Source organism: Apus apus, chromosome 3 (assembly GCF_020740795.1).
Source record: "Apus apus isolate bApuApu2 chromosome 3, bApuApu2.pri.cur, whole genome shotgun sequence".
Lineage (NCBI taxonomy): Eukaryota > Metazoa > Chordata > Aves > Apodiformes > Apodidae > Apus > Apus apus.
In genome coordinates, this window is record NC_067284.1 from 14,896,734 (window position 1) to 14,921,623 (window position 24,890).

A 24,890-nucleotide genomic window follows, 5' to 3' on the forward strand; every position below is an offset into this window, starting at 1 on the left:
TGTTTTTATTATCTCAATCACTGTGAAGAGAGGCTGCATAACAAGTGAACAGTGGCCAAGGAGAAAAAAAAAAAAAAAAAATCATCATAAGATATTGAATATCTGCACAATAAAGTAGAGAAGTTCCATGTATGATTTCATTATGCCCATCTCAGCAATGGCAGCAAAGAAATCTGGTTCATTCAGACTGTATTAAAGACACCTTTTGTTTTAGCTAGTCCCAGACAGTGTGCAACCAGATAGCCATGCTTTTATAAAAGCATATATAAAGCTAAACCTCAAACCTAGCCACTATGGAGTCCACTGTGGTGACCTACTGCGTAGATTTACATTAGCAATGCCACAGAAGTCATGCAGGCTGAAAGAATTTCTTTCTGAGTCTAATTTTTCAGGGTAGATGCTGCCATTTGATTAACACTTTTCCTTTATCTTTTCACAGACTCTTTGAAGGTAGTGTAAATTGCATCTAGCTCTGATTAATGGTGAGTTTCATGCTAGAAAATAAAACCTTCACTCTAGCTGGAATGTAAATGGAACCTTTCAAACTAGCACAGAGTTTTTAACAGAACCAGAACGAATTAACTTCACCTGAAATCTTCCATATGCACACAAAATATCAGGTACCTAAATAATCTCAGTTTGTCTCTGCTACAGTTCTTGATAAAAGGTAAAGGCTCTATCAAATACATTTTGGTGTGCTGTCAAGATAATACGCTTGTTTCTGCTTGTAAAGTAGACAGCAGTATCACTGTGTGAGTGCTGTGCAATCTAAGGGATGAGCTGGTAGCAATTCCTGCTGGATGTATGTTTACCCATAAAAAGAAATCAGATGCCCAGCCATCACTGGCTGTCCAGAGGAATTGGGTGTTCAATAACCTTCCCCTGCTACCAAAAATCCCACCAAACCAGAACATATGGTAAGGGAAAACCTGATTGTTCCCCCATTTTGAGGTAGGTGACTCCACTTGGAGTCACAGCAGCTACAACAGAGGTTTCAAGCAAGAAAAACACAACTAATATGATTATTATGTTAATAACATTAATATGATTATTTTGGGTGGCATAGTGAGATAAGTGAGCAGAAGTTTTAGAATCACTCTTTCAAGGTATAATTTTGGAGTTGGTACTAAATTGTTTGAGAACAAGGAGGCTCCTATCTCTAAGGTCAACCTTGCCTTGCAGAAGAGGTGAGGCTAGGAGAGAGCTCTGTTTCAGGGCATATTATAAGCAAGTGCCAGGTGAATAGTGGATTGCCTAGAGCAGGAAATTAGTAATTTGCTCCTAAAAAAACCTGTGTCTTTTAACAAAACAGAAACCTGCCCAGGAAGTAAATATGAAGAAGCCTAAGTTCCTTCTGCAAAGCACGGAATGAATGAACAGGGAGAGAATGGGGTTGGAGAGGGAGAGCAAACCCTTCCCTGTGTACAACAGGAGAATAAGAATTGTGACATCCTGGATGGATGGTGGAGGTCCTGGAAATCAAATCTGGGGAGTAAAAAAGAGAAAACTAACATTTTAGACCCAGATCCCCCACATAGTAAGATGACTCCCATCTCCAGGCCTGTCCATCTGGTATCTCTCATTGATGCCCGAGTGCAGGAATGTTCTTTGCCTTTGTTTCTGAGGAGGATCCCATGGCAACAAAATGAGGCAAGGTCCAAGAGTACATAAGAGCAACCAACCCATTAAATCACTGGCCCCCACTTCAGCTGAGTTGGTTTGCTTTGTGTTAGCTTATTTGTCATGGGAAGTCTGAAAGTGCACACAAACCCCCTTTTCTTTATCCTCACGCCCCTCCCTCACTTAGATATCCATCTAAAATAGTATTATGCTGAGCAGCAGAAATTTTCTTTGACCATCCTAGAGGTGCACCAAGTGCCAGGTGTGCATGCGTTTGCGCACATCAAGACCAGGATGTGAGGAGCTGCACAGTATGATCTTTAAGGTCCCTTCCAACCCAAACCATTCTATGATTCTTTGAGATACCTGAACATGCAGACCTATTCTTTCAGTGCTGCCTGTACTTTTCCAGTTTGCTCAGTGACAACTTTTTTCTGTAGCTATTTGCCCTCAGTGCCTACGTACTCAAACGTGTGGGGTCAGACAAACCCCTGAGGAGCAGGTATGGCTGCAGTTTGATTTCACACATTTCTGATGAATACTGAGTGCCTTGGAGCTTCTTTATTGCTCTCCCAGTCTCTCACAGGGCTGCAAGCTTTGCTCCAAGATCTGCAACAACCTTATTGCAGATTTCTTTGGAGATACCTTGATGTTCTAACAGGTTCTGGTATTGCCCTGACAAGCCTGAAGAAAGGATTTCAGAGCATCTTCAGGGGCCTTCGCTTGTTTGTCTCTAGCAGCACAGCTATACAGCATGCCAATATTTTTTTTGTAGCTTTGGGATCTTCTTCAATGACTCTATGCCCAACCTGACAGAACTCATAGCTCCCAGGGGGTACCCATGTACCAGTGCCATTGTTTGTCCAACACTCATGCTAGCAGATGCCCAGAATATTAGTTAAACAGATGTGATAAAGCCGTTCAGCTATTGGATTGGCAACTACTTTTATTGGTTCCAAGTACCCAGCTTACAGAGGGAGCAGATATTAATGTCCTTCACATGGAATCCATTTTGTGTCTCCAGTGTGTTCTTCACACTAATTATACTTTTGCAGATGACAAAAGAATGTGTGAAATACACATATTTTGAAGTTGTTAACAATTTATTAGTAGATTTTTGCCCTGCACTTGTTCAGGACATTATTTGAGAAGTCCTTAGAGGAAAAAAAAAAGTTCTAATAGACATTTGATATAAATTTTTTGGTGGAGTCAACTATCCAGAAAACAACCCACTCAGTATGCAAGAGATACAGGGAGAAGAGAAGCAGTGCAAGGCAGCAGTCATCTGTAATCTTGTAGGACAACAAACACATCATAGGTGACAATTTGTCAATAAACCTAGATGCAAATAGAAGGTGGAGGAAAAAAAATCTTAAGGCTATTGCAGTATCAGAAAATAGAGAGCTGAAGGATACTTAGCTTAAAGAAATGCAGTTTGTGTAAAACAGGAAATTAAAAAACAAATGCCACAACTGAGACACTTGCTCTTTTAATTGTGCTCCTTCCCTTGATAAAATATCAGACTAAATTAAGCTTTGATGGAACTGCAGCAAAGTCAGAGCTACACTGAGGACAAATTGCTGCCATAAATCATCAAAATCAGAGACAATTGTGTCTGTTCATGCCAGAAATTCATCTGGCCTATTACAGCAATTTTTTGACATCCAAAGCTAAATTTAATTTCTGTTACCTATGTAATGAAATATACTTAAGCTGTGATGTGTCAAGACGTGTCCATGTCCATGTCCTGGGAAACATGCCTCCAAGGTTAATCTACCAGCTATGCAGATGGGAGGACACAGCATCTCTATTTTACTTTTCACTTTCCCTTCAGGTGTGTCCAGCTCCACGCTACCCGCTACGTGAGGTTGCCCAGGGAGGTCATGGAAGCCCCATTCAAGACCAGAGTGGATGGGGCTCTAAGAAACCTTATCTAGTGGGAGGTGTCCCTGCCTGTGCAGGAGGGGTAGATCTAGATGATCTTTAAGGTCCCTTCCAACCCTAACCTTTCTGTGATTCTATGATTCTATGTAGTCCCGACCTTCCTGCCTTGTTTTTACCTGTGTTCTGTTGTTTGCTTTCTCTGTGTGTTCATACTTAATTTCCACCACAGTGGCCCTCTTGCAGTAATTAACTGAGGTGTAACAGCATTTTGATGTCTTCATACACAAACAACAGTAAGTGTAATGAGTCATCTGAAATCTTCCTCAAAGGTACATTATGAGACCTTGAACGAAGTGCGAGAGGATTTGTATCACCCTCTCTGACAAGAGACCATTGAAGAGATCCACCATCTGTTCCTCTGTATCTGCTTGCTCACTCCCTCTGCTGCTTAGGATCCACAGCAGAGGAGTTTCAAACCTTTTTAATTATATTTGCATATAGCAAGCTTCTGCTGAGCTACTGTTCAAAAAGCAGCCACAACCACTAAATAACAAACCTGGGGCTGCCAGTTGACACAGCTGGCATGCTCATCCTGGAGACATCTGCCCTTTCCCTAGCACCAAGATCACAGATTGTTGGCAGTGGCCTTCCCATAGTGGGCTTGTATGTCCTTGGCTCTCCAAAAAACCAAAATAACTTAGAGGCTGCTTTTGGATTTATCATTCTTTTATTTTCTTCTTTATTGGTCTTTGCACAGCCCTGGAAAAATGTCTGCAATATCTTTCATAAACTTCATAATTTATTAATGTAATGCAAGTCTGAAACAGCCCAGTTGTTTGGGTGCTTGGTAACGTCTGAGGTTAGCTCATTTATAAAGAGGAGCAACACTGGAAAGTGTTTCTCTTCAGAGAACCACATTGATGAAAAGTTGCTTAGATCTCATCCAAAATTCTGTCTCATACCAGATCTTTAATATAGTTTCTTTTGGATGAAGTTACAGCATGTGTGATTTTTTTCACCCTAATAACCACCAATATATTTTTATGCATTATTTTAATGCAGAGGTTTTATTTTGATGTTGTGTAAAATATGTGGAAACCGCACCTGGGAAAATTGGCTGGCATTTCTGTAGAAATGTAACAATAGTGTGACAGCTTAATCAAGTGGGTGCTGGTATTTAACTTGGTTTTCTTTTCATCTAGTAATTTCAAATGTAATTTGAATATTCATAAGATAACAAGACAGTGACTCGTTGAAAGATGTATCAGGTTCTATATAGTGAAATGCTGTGGAAATGAGCAGTGTGGTAGCAGGTTGAACAGATCAAATACAGCAGAAGCCAGAAGAGAGGGAGACACAAAAAACCTGTCTCTTTTCTGAATGTGAGCATAAGGCAAGGATTAGGATCATCATGTAATATTCAGGATTGTTGCATGGGAAATACATTTCCCATAGCAACAGCTGTTATAGATGTTAGGGCAAGATTAAAGAGAACCTATTTAATCTACTTTTGTTTTAAATGAATGGTTACCTGCCAAACAGCAGGTCAAAACAGGCTCTTCTGTGAAGACAAACCTCTCTCTGTAAAAATTATGCTCTTGCTGTGGATTTGGTTTTCTCATCTGATAATGGGCAATCATGTGCCATACTCCAGGTCTGTGTGTAATTACTAATTCACCATTTCAGTTCTACATGGTTAGCCAAAAAGGTCCTTAAGTAAGGAAAAAGGAATGCAAAAACGTTAATAAATTCAAGATGTTAAACTCTGATTTGTACCTAATTCCGTTAATACATATAGTTCAATTTAAAACGTAGCATCAGACTTTCTGCATTTGTTGACTTTAAAAAATCCAATAAAATACAAGATTGTATTATAAAATATTATAACCCACTTTTTCTCTTATCTCTAGCTCTGTTGAAAGAAAACTTGAGGCAAGTAATAACTTCTATAAATTAGTCATTACCAGATATTACTATTTTTAAATAGCATTCAAAAAAATTGTGAGGCATTAAAGAGCAAATAGCGAAGATTTGACCTTGCTCCCGTACAAAGACATTAAGCTCAAATCCTCAAAGGCTTAGATACTCAAGTCCTCTTGGGGCCCAGGTTATCATAGAATAGAATCACAGAATCATTAAGGTTAGAAGGGACCTTAAAGATCATCTAGTTCCAACCCTCCTGCCATGAGCAGGGAACCCTGCCAGTAGACCAGGTTGCACAAAACCTCATCCAACCTGGCCTTAAAAACCTCCAGGGATGGGGCATCAACAACCTCCCTGGGCAACCCATTCCAGTTCCTCACCACCCTGATAGTGAAGAATTTATTCCTAATATCTAACCTAAATCTCCCCTCTCTCAGTTTAAAACCATTACCCCTTGTCCTGTCACTATCTTCTCTGCTGAAAAGCCCCTCCCCAGCTTTCCTGTAGGCTCCCTTCAAGTACTGGAAGGCCACTATAAGCTCTCCCTGGAGCCTTCTCTTCTCTAGGCTCTAGGTTCATTTAATCTAACCAAAGGATCCCAAATTAGGAGTCAAGTCAACACAGGCTCCCTCTAAAAATCCTCAAAGAACAATTAGGGGTACCAGAAGATGACTCAGCTGTCCTAAAACCCCCATCACCTTCGAAAGGAGTCTGCCTCTTCCTCTTGGGGTGCTTGCAGGGGAAAATGCTCCTACCGAAGGCAAACAGCAGGCACCTCCTGGAAGTGGTATGGCTCATTAGCAGTTCAGTGTTTCGACACTTGTGGTAAGTTAGACGTGTGCGATGTGCCAAGTGCCACTGGTAAACAATGGGAGGGACAGAGAGAAAGTGGATTAAATTTATGACAAAGGACTATGTACTCATTAATTTTTTACATAGGCATTTCCTGATGGTACTTGCAAATTTATTAACTGCTTGATTTTACTTATGTTAATCAGATCACGTACTGCAGGCAGCATCAAAGAAGCATTTGGTTTTGAAGTAACTTAAATAAGGAGCAGATGGTGGCTTGTTGTGCAGGGCCTGGATTTGTTCTCAGTTCCAGGTTCGCAGTCACAGCCTATTTGTGAGGTTCTAAATTGGAATATATTATATTTGAGCCAATATTAATAAAAATCTGCATAGAAAAACTTACATTTTATAGTTGAGACTCAGCATATTGATTAATTTTTGATAGAACGAACTTAAATGTCCTGGCTGCTTGGGTGACTGCATATTTGATATATATCTGTGAAAAGTCAGTTATGCAGCCACAAAGAGACAGAGTGAAGGCCTTGATTGTCCACAGAAAAAGGCATCTGGTAGGATATGGGAGATTCAGGTTAAGCTCCCTGTTTGAAATATTTCACAGTCCATCTCTCCAAGAGAAGGCTTAGGAAGCACCAGTCTCTCAGAGAAGCTAGATACAGTATATTAGGGATATCTGCTTGGATTGTAGGATAGCAAAGTTTACAGTTCTCTGCCAGATGTTCTTCCACTCCTTTTGTGCCCATTAATTCCTCTGAGGGTGGCCACCAACACAGCTGATGCTTGCTCTCCTATGGGACATGTCCAAGACATGCTTCTCTCTTACCTTTGGTTATGGTGGTGCAGGCTGTAGATGCTGATTTCTTTGGAGCACCAAAGAAATGGCACAGCTTCTGTGAGGTACCCGTTGTCCAAGGGAAATCATCTGGCACTGCACACCTCTTGCAGTTAGCAAGCAATGCCCTCTCTCATTTACCCCTTCCAACTGGCCCATCTTCCCAAAAACTGAGTTTAGGACCAGAGGCAGGGCCAGCCTGAAGCACATAGAAAACCAAAAGAGAATTAAAGCCCTTTGGAAATATCCTCTGCTGCAGCACATCCTCATGAGCAAGCCAGAACTTGATGTCTGAACATTTTTCAGCAGCGCAGGGGCACGTCATGTGTTTGCACCAGTCCAGGAAGGGCATTTATATATTCCCCACTAAAAAGGCTGACTTCCTCAGGCAGAGAAAGAAGCTGTTCAGTCTGTCCATCAGGCTTGCCAAACCTCTCTCATCCCAAGGGAGAGTCTCATTACAAAGAGGGTTTCCCCCTTCTTCATAGAAGACATTCAGTCTTTTCAGTGTGAGCTCTCTCTTTGGGTCTTATCATTGTTAGAAAGAGATACCTTTCTCAGAGCTAAAATGGCCATTGTTAGGAGGAAAAAAAAAAAAAAGGCAAAAAAAAAAAAAAAGGCAAAAAATCTCTGCATGTGGGAAAGTAAGAACTAGCACAAATAGTCACTATTGCAAATGGACACTGCATTGCTTTCCAAGTGACTATGACCCCAGATGATGGGACATGACTGTATGTTGGCAGCGCTTACAGTACTAAAATAAAGCCCCATTTCAAGTACATTTGCCTCTAGAAATAGAAAAGTATCCTCTATATTTATGTTATATTAGTGGTTGGTTTTGGAAGTTTTACCAAAAGTTGTCCAGAAATGAAAAAAAAAAAAAGAAGAAGAAGAAGAAGAAGAAGAAAATTTTGCATGAATCATCCATGCTATGGTCTTCATAAATCTACCTCACTACCAAAGTATGTCCCAAATTGCTGCATGAATACCAGACTTGAAACACTGGTGGGAAAAGAAGGGTATAAAATTATGTCAGAGTACAAGCAGTACTAATATGATGGCAAGGCAATATCATTCTGTTAGTCTGTGAAATTTCTGTGGTGATATTCTAACTTTAGGACATATGCCTTTGATACAACAGCAGATGTGGTAACGCTCGATTTCACACACAATGTTATGCCTCCATCAGTCTGTGGCAATGTAACCTCAAACCATAAGAGAAAAATAAGGCTGAACTTAAAACTTTTTAAATACTCATTATGCAGCACAGCATTGCAATGGCAATACTCACTGCAGATCCTCTCAAGAGAAGCTGCTGACACACTAAGATTCTTCTGAATAACCTCTTAAAATGAAGACTAATTTATTTAAGACAGTTTTATTTGTCTTTCAACAGCTATCCAACAGAATGGTTTATAATTTTTTTTCCTGGTATCTTAGTTATAAAAAGAAGGTTTATATCTTAGTTATAAAAAGGTTTATGAACATGTGCTAGTGTACACATTAAATTGTCGCTCACAAAATTATGATGAGCATATTCATTCCTTCTAACTATTTTTTTGCTTGTTTACTGTTAACCATAAGAAGAGGAGGACTGTCAAACAGGGAAACAGATTGCTCAGAGGCTGTGCAGTCTCCACTCTTGGAGGATTTCAGAACCCCTATGGTGTAGAGTCTTGTATCTGGGGAGATAATAACATTCATCAATACACATTGATGTTCCTGTGAGAGCTGCCCTAGGTGATCATGCTCTAGCAGGGTTTGGACTCAATGATCTCCAGAGGTCCCTTCCAACCCCTAACATTCCATGATTCTATGATAAAGGTCTGAACAATCTGGTCTGATGTCATAGCTGCACTTGCTTTGAGATGGGGGTGGTCTTCCTGCACCTGAACTATGCTGTGATCCTATGATCCTGAAGTTTATTATTTACTATTTTATAGCTGAAATAATCTGCACTAGAGTCTCATTGTTCAGCATTGCATTTCCACCATAGCAGTAATTCAATTGTACAGAAATACCTGGATCACAAACAGTGGGTCTTGGGATGTTTTAACTTCTCTGACTGCTGCCAGAAGGATGGGGCAGGTGGGACACAGACAGTCAAGAGGATTTGTGGAAGCAGATAACTTCTTGGCTAAGGTATGACATGGACAACTAAGAGTGATGCAAGGTTGGATCTACTGTTCACTAAGAAGGAAGAGCTGATCAAAGATGTGATATTCATTGGCAATGTTGGCCACCAAGGAGTGACCATGAAACAGTGGAGTCTGAGATCCAGAGGTTAGCAAGAAAGGAGACAGAAGAGAGTAGGAGAGCAGACTTCATACAATTCAAGGAACTGGTAGGTAGCATCACTGCATCTCTGAAGGGTACAAGGAGTTGAGGGAATCTGGCAAGTCTTTAAAGTTCATCACAGTCCTTAGCAAACCAAGCAGACTTCACAGGATGATGACTTGGATGAGCAGAAAAGTCATGACAGAGCTCCAATGCCAAATGACAACTGGAAGAAGAAGCAGGACCGGCCTATAAAGGAAGAATTTGGAAACATTGCCAGGGCATGCTGAGGTATTTTCAGAAATGTCAAAGGTCAGCTTGAGTCAAGACTTTCAGAGACTGTCAAGGGCAGAAAGATGAGCTTCTATGACCAAATCAGTACTAAAAAGGTTGAAAAGGGAAAACGTGAGGCTGTTGCTAAATGGAGCAGTGGTTTAGTGATAGCAGACAAGTTTATGTACTCAATGCCTTCTTTGCCTGTGTTCATCAACAAGGTTTTCCAACATCTGCTAAATGAAAGGGTTCAGAGAACAGCTAACAGCACAGGATGAGAACCAAATCAGGAATTATAGACAAAAACTTGACCAGGAAAAAAAACGGTCCTGGGCACACAGAGAAGCAAGAGAGGGTTGCCAACATGGATTTACCAGAGGTAAATCATGCTTGACTAACCTGATATACATCTATGACAAATTTCCTGGATTTTGAGCTGAGGGTAGTGGATGTCATTTACCTTGACCTTAATAAGACTTTAAACATGGTGTCCCACAATAATCTTATATCCAAGTTAAGACATTAAAGTCTGGACAGGTGGAAAACAAGTAAAAAAGTGGTTGGATAGTTGGCTTCACAGATTAGTGGTCAATGCCTTGTAGTCTACCTGGTCGCCAGTGACAAACCAGCATTGCAGGGGTCTATACTGGAACTTGTACTTGTCCTGTTTAATGTCCTTATTGGTGACCTGAAAGAGGTGATAGAGTGCACCCTCACTGAGTCTGCAGCTGACACCAAACTGGAGGGACAGGTCACTAATCTCAAGGGCAGGGCTACCAAATCCAGAAGAAGACAGGCTGGCGGGGGTGGGTCAATCTTGTGAAATTCAGAAAATAATTGCTGGACTGCCTAGAAGAGAGTGACTGACCCAAATCACAACTGCAGAGCTGTAGAATCTCAGGGTTTGCTCTTTACCTCCTCCACAGGGTAAAGATCTCTGCTTTGTGCCCTTCCATATGCATGTAATGACAACCAAGACTAGACTCTCCCCTCCCACATAGCAGTGCTGCTGAAAACCTACCAATGTGTTCTCACTGCTCAAATGCATTACAAGTCACTCATTAGTCTTTTCACAAGCTATCAGTCTGTGGGTCTCATCCATAGTTCATCGACTTTGCTGCAAATTTTTCAGCAGATTGTAACATACTTTAGATCAAGACCACTGCAAGCCATGACTCTCCTTTGTGCCAACATATCAGTAATCAGTTCATTAATGACCTATTTATACCCTTGAATTTTTTGTATTTTTGAGATTTGATTCTTTTATCTGCATGTCTAAACTAGACTTTTATCTTTGACCCTTTTTTCATCACCCTTCAGAACTTTGTAGCTGACACTGCTTTGATCAGGAAGCTGGACTAGAGACCTCCTGAGGTCACCTCACAGCCACATCATCCAGAAACACTATGAAGTGCACTTCTCTGCTAGGATGGGAGCTGAGGAGTTTCATTTTCAGATTTTTTTAAGGAAGAAAGTAAATCTGCAGCTGCAGCACTAACTGGAGGCCTTTTCTCCCACCTTTGGCTTTGCCTGCACTCTTTGCTAATCGGTCATTAACCATGTTTATGCTGCTTTCAGTTCAGGAATTACTTATGCATCCTTTCATGATGTAAGTGTAGCAAAGGTTTTTAAAACAAACAGGCAAACAGACAAAGAGTTTAGCTCTACTAGTAAGGACTAGTCTTTATTGGCTTTATTCCAACACCCAAGACCCATGGTCAGGAGGGTAGTCAGTTACACTATGCTCAGCATCCTGCTGCTGTCGGAGAAAGAGGAAGAAAGAGGGAACAGAAGCAGGAGCACATGAAAACGCCTACTGTCCTACGCCAGCACCAATGGATGCATATGTACAAACCCCCTTAGATTCCCAGCCAAGTCCTTTTTTGGTTTCTGTCCACCTGTTTGGGGTGGGGGGGGGTGTCACATACAAATGAATTAAATTTATGCTCAGCCAAGATATTATAATAGGAATTTCAGTCATCAGTGCTCTAGCCAAAGACCAAAGACAGCCTAGGAGCTTTCTTGAACATTCTCAGTCACATACATCCTTCATACTGGGAGCTAAAAATATTGAAGTCCCTGACACGGCAAGCTGACATAACAGCTTAAACCTTTGGTCTGCTAAACATATTAAAATGGGGAAAAGCTATCCTACAGGCACTGTCAGTATATTTGAGCAGCTCTAGTGGAGTCTGGAGAAGGAAATTTAGCACAATAAAGTAGCCAAAAAAAATTTGAGTTCCTCAGGTATAAAAGTTGCTCTACCTACCAAAATAAGAAGCAGGAAGGAGGAGAAAAGTGGATGAATTTGACAGAACTGATAAAAATCTCAAAAATTTAAATGTCCATGTGATGGAAGTCTTACAGTTAGGAACTCACTGGCAATATTCATGGTCAGATTTCCATGAGTACTGAGAAGTCTGTGAGTCAGGATTAAGGCCTTTCAGAAAACTATCAGCATAGAATTAGAAGGACTTGAGGAGGAGATCTCTGATTTACCACGTTGGGTACTCATGATAAAACCATCAATTCACAAAAGAATTGTAGAGCTCTTCCTGGTTATGGTAGATACCTATCTATTTTTTTTGGTACCTTAATACACTGGGTATTTCAAAGTCTGCCTTGGGGTATCTCCAGAAATGCCTCAGTCCTGGAAATGCCAAGCATCGTTTCGGGATGAAACAATGCAAGTGTCACACACTGGTATTCCTCCTGCTGGCCTCCTGCCAAGCCAGGCCTGCCAGAGGTCCCAGAGCTCACCAACAAAAAAGAGAGAGGAGAGAAGCTACATTTTTAATCTTTAGTTGGAGATATCTGGATCTAGCGTCTAAACCCACCTCTCAGTGCTTCAAAGGCACATTAATTACATATCCAGAGGGTATGCTACCAAGGCAAAGGAGAGCAGGGGGGGTGGGAGGAGGCATCACCATTCTTGTCAGTTGAAGCTGTTTAACTTTTTAATAAATATTATAATTTATCATTCCTTCCAGCTAATGTTACAACTTGTGAGATAGGGACTTGCATGTCTACCTACTCTTCCCCACAAGCGCTGATCCAGCCCCATAAAGAACGGGAGCTGGAGCTGAGAGCATTCTCACAGCTCTGATTGTGCCAGAGCTGGGTTGGAATCTGGCTTTGGGACTGGGTCACTCTCTCTGGAGTGTCACCATGTCTTTGAATCCTCTCAGTCTCCTATCTGACAAGCAAGGGCTTCACCTGCTTAGCAACTGCACTAGGATAGACAACCTCTTCTGCCAGCCACATCCTGAAAGTGACTGCTTCATTTCTGGGAAGTGCCCTGCATGTAGGAGAGCAATTTTCTGACATCTTGGAAAAGGTACCAAAGAGAAGGCCTGAGTACAAATGTAATTTCTTCTCTTGAGTGTTTCCCATTGTATTCCTACCGAGCCAGAACTCCATGTGGGCTTGGATTACAGCTGGGATGCCTAAATCCCCCTGAAGCACTCCATATAGAGCCAGCATACCTAGTTTACAGTGCATGAATCCCTGCAAACTATTGGATGCCTAAACACCCACCTTGCACACACAGTCTGAAGAGTGATTGGACCCCTAGAAACTTTTCCTAACACTGTTACTTTCACATAACACAAAAAAAGAGAGACCTGAAAATAGACAGAATCATGTCTTGGTAATGAAGGCTTTAGACCCCTCAAGAAAATATGTGGGTACAAATATTCATTTTTTCTGCAAATAGGGAAAAATTCCAATCTCTGTATTATTTTAAAGAAGAAAGCTGAATTCAGTTACAGTGCAGGTCAGACAGATGTTCCACTCAAGGAGCCAAAACATTACTAACTATTATATTTATGTTTTATTACACAGCCTCAGGACCATAGTCATGGGCCAAGACCCCACTGTAATGGATGATACATAAAAACAGAACTAATATCCTTCCTGACATAAGTCTGAAAAACCCAGTGCCTTCAGTGTGATTACTCACACTGCAAGTAAGCAGCTTATTTGCCCTAACAAATCAACCAGCTACACATTTTACACACTCACACAAAAATGCAGTAAGGTATCCAGTATCAGGCTATAATACTTAGATTCACCATGAAAACAGGTATATGCATTTGTAACAAAAAACAATGTGCCCTTCCTTCTTGCAAACAAAGACTACCAAGAAAGCCCTCTTTTTCTTTTGCTTTGGCATTTTTTTGTGTCAGTGATTTCCAAAGAGCCAGATTGGCCCCATACCTAGAATAGCAAAGCAAGTTGAACCACTTGAATGCAACATAGCATCTCTTGTTTGCAAATTGAATTAAATAGTACATAAAAGCCCACTAGTTACTCACTCCTAAATATGACTAAGATTAGACCAAATGTTTTAATCTGTAGACAAGTTCTATTAGGCACACACTAACCTGTTTTGCCACTGACCATGACTGGGCTTTACCTAGGAACTGGCCAAAACATGCCACAAAATTGGAAAAGTCCTAGAATTTGCATGAGAAAACTACTTTCTTCCTTTCTTTCAATCTTAAATAAACAGCAGGGTACTGTGTGTGCTGAAAGGGAATAGTTTATGTTGGACTAAAACAGAGAAGGAAAAAAAGATGGAAAGGCCAGAATAAAAGTAGGCTAGATGCCTGGAAATAAATACGAATATATTAGAAAAATATTTCAAACTAAGGATGTGAAAAATGGAAAGCCCAAACCAAAACTAGAGAATGAACTTAATATAATTTGGTTTTAAAACCAAGAAGTGGCATAATACCATTCCAAAGTGGGGCAAGTTTGCTTCTGAGATCTGGAAAAATGGGAAATTTCTACTCCTTAGTTGCTCTGATGTGATTCTCTAACAGCTCCTTTGGTTTCTACAGATTTGCTCCACTATTAGCCCCAAATATATTGCCTGAAAGTCCTGCAAACACAAGATCAGAACACAACTTCCTAGTGAAATCACGGAGATTATCTGTTCATTGGCTGGCAGGATCTCAGGTTTCATTTGTATGAAACAAGAGCAGAATCTAGGCCCAAACAGATATGCCCTCACCATTACCAGGGACTTTCATTGGCAACGGCACAAGATTTTCACACTTTAGCCAAAGGAATACTCTCACCTGTCTGGGTATGCCAGACAAACACCCCCACCCTCTGTGACAGAGACATGGAGAGCAAGACAACAGAATGTGCCAGATGGTGATTAATAAAAACACTCCTTATTTCCTTCCTACCACAGAACCTGGGAAGATTTTTTTCTTCTAGTGCTTTCCATGTCTTTAACATTGAGAAAATTAGGAAATATTAGACTAAAGTTATTAGGTGGTACATAGGCAAGTGGTGATAAAAGTTTAAACACTGCTAGGAAACCATGACCAAAATTAGGATCTTTCTAATATACTGCCTCTGTTCTGTAATATATGCTATGAGATTACTTTTCTTTCTGGTTTTGTTGCTTTGTAATGAGCAATACCCCTTTTGTGGCTGCAAAATAAAGAAGAACTAGGTCATCGTGTTTACTATAACGCACCAGAAACATAGTGATCACTTAAATACAATGGAGTCTGGAAAAGTTAATGACAGAAGAACCAAGAGGCTTTTCTGAAAAATTGTCTGTAAAGGCAACAACAGAATGACTGCAGAAAGAGATCAAAAGCAAGAGCACAGACAAGAGGAACACAGAAGGCCCACGGAGCAGAAAATGTACTGAACTGTAAATACTGTACCAAGGAAAAACATTATCTACCAATGGAAAAGGTAAGAGTGGAGGAGAACAGACACGTAAAATATAAAAAATAAAGTATATTCAAAAGATGATCTTTTAAAATATCAAATAATAAAGAGGGTTTTGAGAAAAGGTGAATTAAAAAACAAACCTGTCAAACCTCAGGCGAGACAGAGATAGAGAAACAGGCATGTCTGAAGAAATAAATGGTGAGAAAATACCTAAGATAGGTCAACAGAAAGAGGGGAAATAGGATTTTAGACAAATACTGGAGGACTCGTACTGTATACATGGCAAATTACATGACAGGCAAAGGAGCAATTAGTAGAAAATAAGCCTGTCATTTAATCCTAGGAGCTGGTTAGAACCCAAACAGATGAGAAATATGGTTTAAGTGGTTTCTCTAAGATCAGCATCCCAGAAGCCCAGCTAAAGAACATAAACAGAAAGATGTTGTCAATCAAGTTTATTGGAAGTGAAATGGCATAGAAATGGTTTAACTTAATCCCTGAGGGTTAATTTTTTATTCCAACTTTGTTTTTAGGTTTCAGCCTACATTTAAGAAAACCCCTCTGTTCCATTTGCTGCCTGGAGCCTTCAAGATTCCACTGCTTAACTTTCTTCCTTTTTTTATAACTAAAAGGATCAGTGATCAAACCAAATTCAACAAATGTCAAGGGCATTCTTTCAAAGCCAGTATGTGGTCTCAAAACATCTCACTTCTTGCCAATGACTGAGAACAAGAAGATTGGGCCTGAGACAAAATGATCATTCTTATTTTTAAGGAAAGGTATTCATATTTAGTCAAACATTCCATCTAAGAGGTCCTTGTTTGCAATTCCAGTCAGTTGTGCATCACTAGCTCCCATGGGAACCTCAGCATTTAAGTGTCATATTTAGTTACTGGAAAACTCTTTTCCACACGGGCATCTGGTGGCCCATGCAGCTAAACAAAGGCACAGCTTTTTACTTCTGGGGGAGATTTTACCCCAGAGTTTCAGAACATGTCAGGACAGTGCAGGCTTGCACTGGTAAAGGTGAACACAGATACAGGGCAGAAGTGTCTTGATGCCAGCTCCTGTTCTCTGGACTCCACGTGTGTTTCCTAAAAGCAACTAGAAGTATTTAATTGTAAATTAAAAATAAACAAGAAGAGTTTATCTGAAAAGATAATCACAATTGAGTGTGCATTTATGGAAGAGCACATATTCACATGGATACACACAGCTGTATGTACATCTAGATGTCTCTGAGAGATATGCTACAGCATCAGTCAGCACAGTTGTGTTACCCCATAGGATTAGCAATTTCATAGTTCTCAGAGCTCTTTATAACCAGTTATAATCTTCAGGATCAAGAAAATCAGGAGGAAAAAGTTCTTCTCTTTGGAGGTACACCTTCTCAATGGTGGGATTGGCTTAATGTAGCTACATGCTACACTTTATACTAATTTAGGAGCATATGCAAGACTAGACCAAAAACAGTTTTAATGGGGCACATGTAAACTATCAACATCTTTCCTCTCAGCACTTAAAACACTTGGCTGGAGTGAGGAAGACAGAATAACCCTCCAAAGCCATTTTGGGTCGGGTGTGTTGAAGAACCTTTTGGGTGCCTGTGTTACTTCAGGGACCTGTTCATCTGACCCGAACTGCTTCATCAACAGCATTTTGTTAGATTTGGCCAGCACTGTCCCCTGTAGTGACTGCCTTCTTCATATCACTGTGGACTGTAAGAAAATTATCTGCATACTATTTCTGCACATCAGTCTTTTCACACCCAGAAAAGGTCCAAAACCCTGACTTCCTGCTGCACCAAAGTGCCACATGCTGTTTTCTACACGTGCAAGAGTGCACCGGGTTCAGCCCCGTTGCACCAATGTCCAAGCTTTTCCTGCAATGAGTACCAGAGCATGAAACACCCTAATTCTTGGTCCTGGACCTCCACACATTTAGAAAACCAAGTGGGCTGGTATCTGCTCCTAAAATCAAAGAATGAGGCCTGGTCCTGCAAGCAGACTCCCAGATATGTCTCAACTAAAACAAAGTAGTGATTTTGAGATGTTGGTGTCTGGTAAACAAGTCAGTGCAATCAAACTTGAAACACATTTTTTTTCACCCTTTCTTATTTCCAGATTTCTATCTCCCACTGCCCATGTTGTGCAGTGATTGCTTCCTGTATTGGGAGAGCACCACAAAATTCCCGTGTTTGTACATTTGTTTCTGTAGGCTCATAGAGATTTATTTTTTTTTTTATGCATCAGTGACAAATGTAACTTACAAATATTTTTTTTTCATTATTTATTTTCTAAGACCTTTGTGAATTTTATTTATCTCCACCACCGTAGCAACAACATGACTGAAGCTGACATAGGAAGAGACTAGCAGAAATACGGCTCTTACCACACAACTTTATTGATGTTTCTGCACCAACTGTGATTCTTGGCAATCCAGCCCAGCCTTTCCCAGCCTTGGCCGATGAAGTCATACCCACAACACCAACAAAGAGAGATTCAACTTCTCCTCACTCACTTTAGGTGGGCTCTTCAACTTGCTCTTAAAGAGAGGGTGATGCCTCTGTGAGAAACAGCTCAAGTATTTCCCCTGTCATTGCTAATATCCATGTGCCACACACTCGCTGAAGGGAAGGCAAAGCACTGCCTGGGAGCTTGGGATCCCAAGGGTAAATGTGTTTTGCATTTCTCTAGTTCACCAAACACCTCATGACTAGTGCCAATGGTTAGGTTTCCTGGGTAGGTGTGGGAAGCAAGGCTCAGTGCCTCTGTCACTCTGTCTCCTTTCCCAGAAAATCTAGGGGCAACAAGGCTAGGATTTCCATGTTGCAAGTTTATCTCTTAAGACTTTGAACACCTCAGTAAGTTTACTAAGACAGACGACAGTCATTGCAAGACATAGAGAAGGAGAAGACTACTCAAACTGTTCTTGTCTGCGTTCATTTTTTGTTCAAAATGCAAGTATTTATCTGCCTGCTCAGGGACCCACCAGCCCACTCTCATAGAGTCATTGAGAGTCGTAGAATTGTCAGTGTTGTAAGGGAACTCTGAAGATCATCTAGTCTAATCCCCCCTGCCAGAGCAGGATCACACAGAAATATGTCCTGGTGGGTTTTGAATTACTCCAGAGAAAGAGACTCCACAACTCCTCTGGGCAGCCTGCTCCTGTGTTCTGTTACTCTCACAGTAAACAAGTTTTTCCTTGTTTCTAACTTGAACCTCCTATTGCTCCAGTTTGTGCCCATTGCCCCTTGTCTTGTCATTGGACAATATGGAAAAGAGAGTGGACCCACTCACTCCCAGTCCAGTAGATTCGAAATGTGTTACATGATCTCAGTTTAATTTGACACAAATTTGACAGACGACTAGAGCTCCCAGATGCCCCTCAAGCTGTGTTTTACCAACATATAGGCTAAGCCCTGGTCCCTGGACCAAGTGGTACAGGATACTGCACATCTACTCTTACTATAGGGCATGGTTCATAAGGCCACTTCCTCCTTTCTACATCTCAGTTTTTCCCTCCCTCTTTGTCCTGGACTGGAGCCTGGTAGTGGATACAGCACTTTAAAGTGCAGGTGGGTGCCCAGTTACTCAGTTCCTACCAGCTTCCCAGGAGTTGGGTGGAGGATGCAGCTGGCGTCCCTAGGGGAGCAGAAGGCTGCAGGCAACCACACTTTTTCCTTTATTGAGGCACTCAAATCCCCTAACTCCAGGCCATCTGCTTCAGATTCTGTTCCTGTTACCAGCTTTCCTTTACTTTCACTGATGGCCTCTGTGACTGTAAAATATTCACGTGTTCATGTCCCCTTCTTCCCTAAATGCACAGAAAAATGTGAGTCCCACCTTAATATTTTTTTAATGCTGCTGGGATTGTTACAGGTGACAGAAGATCAACATTATGCTGTTGTAGGTACAAACTTACAGTGGTATTAAAAAAAAAATGCTCAATCTTCCAGCAAAACCTGTGGTTTTATCAAGTAGGAAACATTTGGGAATTGTGTTAACTTTTACAGCTTACAATAGGAGACAATAAAAATTAATAGTGCCAACTCTTCTTTTCTTTCCAGGTGTCAACAAAATTCATTTTATTATGGCAAAATTTTGCCATTAAACAGTTTTCTATTATTTCATTTTATCTTCTTCAGAATAGTTTTAGTATTATACTCCTATATATATTTCTATTTTTATATTGCACTTTTGATATTATCCAAATGAAATATTGCAATGGCTCTAAACATATTTTTATCTGGAACACAGACCTATAACTCATTTAGATTCTCTTTATAAGCTATGTTCTGTAGAGCTCAGCAAATAATAGAGTTTGTAGTCTGGGACTGAACCAAAAAAGTTAAAAAAGAAGCTTTGTTCAAGCCAAATGAAAACAGAAATGAACGTTACATAAATAAATTTTAAAAGGAGTAGCTTATTAGCAGAAATTATTATTTTCCTTAGCTTTTAAGGAAGTTAATGTCTCTTCCCTTAGATATCTTATTAGCCATTGACTTGCCACATTCAGACCAGCATCATAAATAGTTTCTGTCCATGCAAAACCTCATTTTTGGTGGACATAATGGGAAAAAGCCTTCCTGGCTCAGACTCTCTGCTTCAGGATAGGATTCAGCCTGTGCCTCCCTTGCCAAGCAAGACCTCTGGTCTTTGGAGGCATTTGAATGTGGGCTAGGATGCTCCTGCTTCTTTTTTTTTTTCCTTATGTTTAAAATTATGTTTTTATTTAAATTTAAATTTAAATTTAAATTTAAAATTTCTCTGGGAGAACTGAGCAGCACTGGTTTCATGTAAACTTCTAGGTTGCCACCACCTTCATTGTCAGCACCATCCTTGGCCAGAAAAGCCACAACTGCTTATCTTGAAATGACAGATTTTGTGAGTGGGAACACAAGGGATAATTTTCAGCTATCAAATCCAGTGAAAAAAAAAGAAGGTTTATGAGCTCCCCAGGTCCTAAAACTACTTGGCTATCACCAAAAATCCTCTGGTCTCTGCAGAAATCAATGTGGCAGCTTGCTCTAGTTGCTAATATTGCTCTGACAGCAGAAGAGTGGGGCTTGCCTGAAAATAAAGTTCTCAAGGGAAAAATTAAAAACAGAGGCAAAAATTAAAACATAATAGATTCGCCCTCACAGGACAATATTGCCAATACAACAAAGACAAGTAATTCCCTGGGGACTCATTTTAAAAAACTCCAGTTTCCCATGTTCTCTTGTCTCAGGACTGAATTGTCTGGTGTCTCTCAAATTCTAAATGCCCCATTAAAATACTGTTCAGTTTGGGAGAGTTGTAGTACTACTGTTGAGGAATGTTGAGGAGTTTGCTCTCTTCTCCACCTGGTTGCTTATCTTTTGGAAAGTCTCAGGAATCTTTTGGAGTTTGCATTACATTTCATGAAACTAGCCAGGGAACTGGGCTAAAAACAGCAGCAGATGCCAGAAGCCCTAATTCTGTCTTTTCCTCTGTTTCTATTGTTGGTTAGGCTGAAACATAACACTAAGCATTGAGAAAGAGCTTGAACAACATCTGTCTGGTTCAGGCAGTTCTTCTCTTGGTGGATATGAAGTCTAATCCTCTTTATTTTTATGTTCTCCATTTCTTGCTTTTCTGGTTCAGATTCTCTGCCTTATACAAAATAGTTAATCTTTTTCCATTGACCTGGTGACTGAACTCCTCATGACAAAAAGGCAGGCTTTCACATTTGCTATTATCTTATGTGAGACTTTTACTAAAACTAGGAAGAGTTTGGTCTTTCCTGGGATGCTGAAATCAGAGTCTATCTTCTGCAAGACATTCAGATTCAATTCAAGTTTTCTTGAATCTCTCCTTTCTCCTGAGACCTGTCTGAACATTGCTCTGAAAAACACCTGCTTTGAATGGTTCTTAAAGTTCACCATTCTTCACCATTCTGCTCCTCTAGAAACCAGGCTCAGTTTCCACCAAAATTATTGTCAATTTTTATTGCAAATTTGACCATGCCCAGAAGTGAACAAGGTGCTTTAAACTATAGATAAGAAAAGCCAGATTGATTCCTGCAGCAGTTTTTAAATGTGACCTCGTGGTAGGGATGACAATAAAACAGGGAAACTCAGTGGGAAGGAAAAATGAAGTACGAACAGTGAGACCGCACTGATGTTCCCTGAGACTCATTGTACAGCATGAAGAGGTAAAAAATCAAGCATTTCTAAATAATTTTGAAATACAGTATCACATTCTCTTGGAAGGATCACCATAAAATCTTGATTTTTAAAAACAGTGTAAATAAAAAGAAAGAAGAGCTTGTCACCAGCTCAGAAAAGTATTTTGATTTAGCATTGACTTAAATGGCATTTTGATCACATTAACTCTTACTTTTTTCCCAGAATGATGATATGGAATAAAGTCTCAGCCAATGACTACTCTGGAAATACTGACCTCAGAAACCTTTTATTTCTCAAACATTTTGCCATTTTGAAATTCAGTTACAGCATTGCATTTCTACAATGAATTCATTACTGAAGCTTTTTTCTCCCAATTCATTTTCCAAAAGATACCGTTTTCAAATGGATTTTGTGCTGCTGCTTAGCACACTGTGGACAGAACAAAATAAGGACACCTTTTGGAAAAAAAACAACCAAACAAACAAACAAACAAAACCTGTAGTGGTTTCAATAGATTCTACCATCATTCTGCTAGCAAAAGTGTTTGACCGCAGAAACTACCTTAGCCTGGTCCCCTCCTCAGCTTGGATTGGGGAAACAAATCTAGGAAGCTCTTTATTTTCATCTATTTTTCTAAGTGAAAACTGCACCATAGACTCCATAAGATTTAAAACTTACTGTGGTGTGAGCCACAAGACTTTCTGCAGCTAATTATAGTGTTATTTCAGCCTGAAACACCACCAAAAATAACCAGCATAAACTTATTATTTTTAAAGAAAACAATCTTATTTTTGTAGAAATTCAGAATACATACATTTTTGCATGGACTTGTAATATCAGCTGAAGCCAATGCTAAAAACTAAACATCTTTTAAAAACACAAGTCGTTCCTGTAAAGAATTTGATGAATCCGTGCAGCAAGCCAGCTTGGATTTCTCCAAAGAATAACATTATAATTATTATTATTCATACAGCAATAGCTAAATAGCTAAATACTTCAATGATTTTCAAGCCTTGGGGTGTTAAGTAACATGCAAGAGACAGACACTTCTCCAAAGCATTCATCTTTGAGATGAACAAGCAGCACAGAGAATAGGTGATGGGGGAAACAAAACACATAGGAAGAGAGGTGGCCTACAATTAAAATCTTAATTTTATTCTTACAGGTGGCCTGTAAATTAATATCTTACCCCTCACTGCAATGCCTCGCCCAAGCAGATGTGTTGTCTGTATGGCAAATGGCACAACAGCAAGGCTGAAATCCTAACCCCATAAAATCCATGGCAGAATTTCTCACCAGATTAAGAATTAAAATCTCTTGTGAGACTCCACCTGGAGTAATGTGTCCAGTTCTGTGCCCCCCCAGCCACGTAAGAAGGACATGGAGCTCCTGGAGAGAGTCCAGAGGAGGGCCAGGAAGATGATCCGAGGGCTGAAGCTCCTCTCCTATGAAGACAGGCTGACAGAGTTGGGGTTGTTCAGCCTGGAGAAGACTCCTGGGAGACCTCATAGCAGCCTTCCAGCACCTGAAGGGGATACAGAAAAGCTTGGGAGGGACTTTTTACATGGACATGGAGTGAGAGGACAAAGGGTAACTGCTTCAAAAGGTAGACTTAAGCTAGATATTAGAAAGAAATTCTTGACTGTGAGGCTGATGAGGCACTGGCAGAGGTTGCCCTGAGAAGCTGTGGAGGCCCCATCCCTGGAAATGTTCAAGGCCAGGTTGGATGAAGCTTTGAGCAATCTGGTCCTAGTAGAAGGTGTCCGTGCCATGCAGGGGGGTTGGAATTAAATGATCTTTAAGGTTCCTTCCAATCCAAACCAGTTTATGATTCTAAATAGAATTTTAAGACTATGACACTTCATCCATCAAAGTAATTGTCAAACTTTCTACTGACTGACTGACCAAAGTCTTGTATTTCAATACTATGCAGCATCTGTCGGCTCCCAGCACTTATTTAATAATTATTTTTGCAGATGTCTGCTACAGAGTTACCAAAGAACTTTTATCAATAGTGAGTCTCTCTAATCTCTAAAGTTTTATGCTTTTTTAGTTACTGAAAGTTTTGAATACATGGAAGGAAACTGTGGAAGAAGTATGTCTAGCCTGTCATTCTTAAATATTGATTGAGGCTTGTGCAGCTTGGTCAAGTGTGAGGTGTCCCTGTTCATAGCAGGGAGGTTGGAACCTGATGATCTTCAAAGTGCCTTCCAACCTTGATTCTATGATTCTGTGATTGAGTTCCTTTGATTTCAACTTCTTAATTTATTACACACTTTAACAATTATGTTTCACTATTCTAAACTGTTTGTTGTATTCTGAAGTTTGTGAGACATATTCTAAACACACTGAAACAGGCTTTCTAATTGTTTTTTAGTGATGTGCTGTTTGTGGATATAACATATAACAAAATATAAACACAGGTTTAAAGTCTCTTGACAGAGACTGTCTTCAGATTCCAGATTCAGAGAGATGGAGATTCCAACAGAGCAAAAAGCTTGATATAATCAGAGGCTTGTTAAATTTGAATTGATTCAGTTATTCTTTTGAAGTAATATTGATTGCAAATGTAATTATATCTTTTCACTGTGAGCAGCTTACAGACTAATGGACTAGTTCATTATTAAATTGTTTTTTAGTCATACATATTCATGGAATAATCAGGATAATCTTTAGATTCAGAATGTTCACCAGATGTTCACTCTGACCACTTTTTGTTGTTATTCATGCTGTGTGATTGGCTACTCAAACCGTATGGCATTGGTTTTAATCCTCAATCAGTGACAAATGTTTAAATCTGGATACTGATGAAAACAAACTTCACTTCCGTGAGGAATCTTCAAATGAAAAAATCATGTCCCAAAATTTTTTCCTTTTTAATGAATTATTAATATTTTCACCCATTCCATGTGCATAACCAAATAGTGATGAATAATACAATGCAGAAGTTAATTCTAGGGCATTGCCTTTTCTCACAGTTTGCACAGAGCACTCTTTTCTCATTTGACAAGCTTTGACTTTTCCCCAGGGTCTAAATTTTAGTGACAGACACATTGTTTGGACTTTTGTTACTATCATGAACATTATCATAGTTATTACTAGCCTTTGAACTTGTTATTTCTTCAATCAATTCAATCAACATATTTACTTTTCAAAACTTACTTTCAAATAAATATTCCTGGGCAAGGCAGACCTATTGGCTCTTTTATTTAAGAAAATACCATTTTAGGAATATTAGGGGAAAAGACATATAAATTGGCACTTTTCTTAAAGATTTCTGCACATAGCAGCACATTTTTTCACAGTAATATAAAAGTCAACTTTACTTGAACATTTCTGAGAAAACTAACACTTTTCTTCAGGATCTGGAAATGATTCCTACATAAAACAGCGTGTCTTAAACTTCCAAAGTTTAAGACT

The 24,890-nt window shown here is 39.9% G+C and overlaps 1 protein-coding gene across 1 annotated transcript in view; it reads right to left on the bottom strand.

Moving 5' to 3' along the window:
• Nucleotides 1-21,737: 21,737 nt before the first annotated feature.
• BCKDHB (branched chain keto acid dehydrogenase E1 subunit beta) overlaps nt 21,738-24,890 on the bottom strand; it is a 156,910-nt gene continuing 153,757 nt past the window's right edge. Inside the window, exon 11 of the mRNA XM_051616000.1 lies at nt 21,738-22,995. The gene's annotated coding sequence lies outside the window, so the exon portion shown is untranslated. The remainder of the gene's footprint in view (nt 22,996-24,890) is intronic.